Source organism: Propithecus coquereli, unplaced genomic scaffold (assembly GCF_000956105.1).
Source record: "Propithecus coquereli isolate 6110/MARCELLA unplaced genomic scaffold, Pcoq_1.0 Scaffold257, whole genome shotgun sequence".
Lineage (NCBI taxonomy): Eukaryota > Metazoa > Chordata > Mammalia > Primates > Indriidae > Propithecus > Propithecus coquereli.
This window is the reverse complement of record NW_012148141.1, coordinates 2,212,568-2,213,723: the sequence shown is the minus strand read 5'-3', so window position 1 is coordinate 2,213,723 and position 1,156 is coordinate 2,212,568.

The following is a 1,156-nucleotide window of genomic DNA, read 5'->3' as shown; positions in this document are numbered from 1 at the left end:
GTAAATAAGGAGTTTTTAAATATATACATACATGAAACAAAGTTATGTATTGATGAGTTGGCTAAAATGTTGTAACCAAAGGATAGCAGGTAGCTAATCCTGTATTTTCCCCAGGAATAGTGATTCAGTATTCCCTAAATCAGTGTTCAAGGCTACTTTATGAAATATAACTACTGCAAATAATGAGAATCAAGTATATTTTGATTGCAGAAGCACTTGGAAGGGATGAGTCTTATGTGAGAGTTACCTGATGTTCATTTTTAGTCTTACTATTTGTATTATATGTATCTCTGTATGAGATAATTCTGTCCTAGGACCTGTTATCTTTTGGAGGAAGCCATTTTTTCCCTCTCATTGATTTTATATAGGTCATTTATAATTTTGACTTGACAAGTCATTATTTTGAAGTTACAAATAGTTTCAAGTCAAGGCCTTTTCTTGTGAAAACTAGATTGCTTCTGCTCAATTTTAATGCTATTTGACTGACAGCCTATGAGCCTGTAAGTTTTTTATAACACCCCCAAACTCTGATACTTTTTGAATATTTTATTGGACAGTCTTATGAGCCTGTAAATTTTTTATAAGACTCCCAAACTCTGATACTTTCTAAATATCTTATTCGAATTCCTAAATAAAAGGTTAGCAATTTCTTTTCTGTAAATGGTCAGACAGTAAATGTTTAAGGCTTTGCAGGACACATAAGATCTCTGGTCACATATTTTTCTTTGCTTTTTGTTTGTTTTTACAAATCTTTTAATATATTGAAAATAAAACATTTTTGGCACAAAGTCCAGGCCGTATTTAGCCCAGGCTTTTAGTTTGCCAATCCTTGTTCAAAATTTTTCAGTGTGTTATACCATCAGCTGCCCCTCTTTAAGATAGTGATGCCTACTTCACTGGTCTAACCTGGGCTTGAAGTGCCCCAATGTGCCAATCTGCCTGTGATTTCTTTTGATAAAAATGTTGGCCTTTTTTGTTTAGAGGCAATAAATATGCTGTATGTTTTTGATTGTTATTATGTTTCTCATTGCAGCCTGATTAACATCAAATACATGTGAGAAGAAAAATGGGGAGTAAGCACAGCCAGTTAATTTCTTTATTTAGCAATCAGAAGGAATGAGAAACTAAAATTAATTGCCTGTTTATCAAGTGCAAG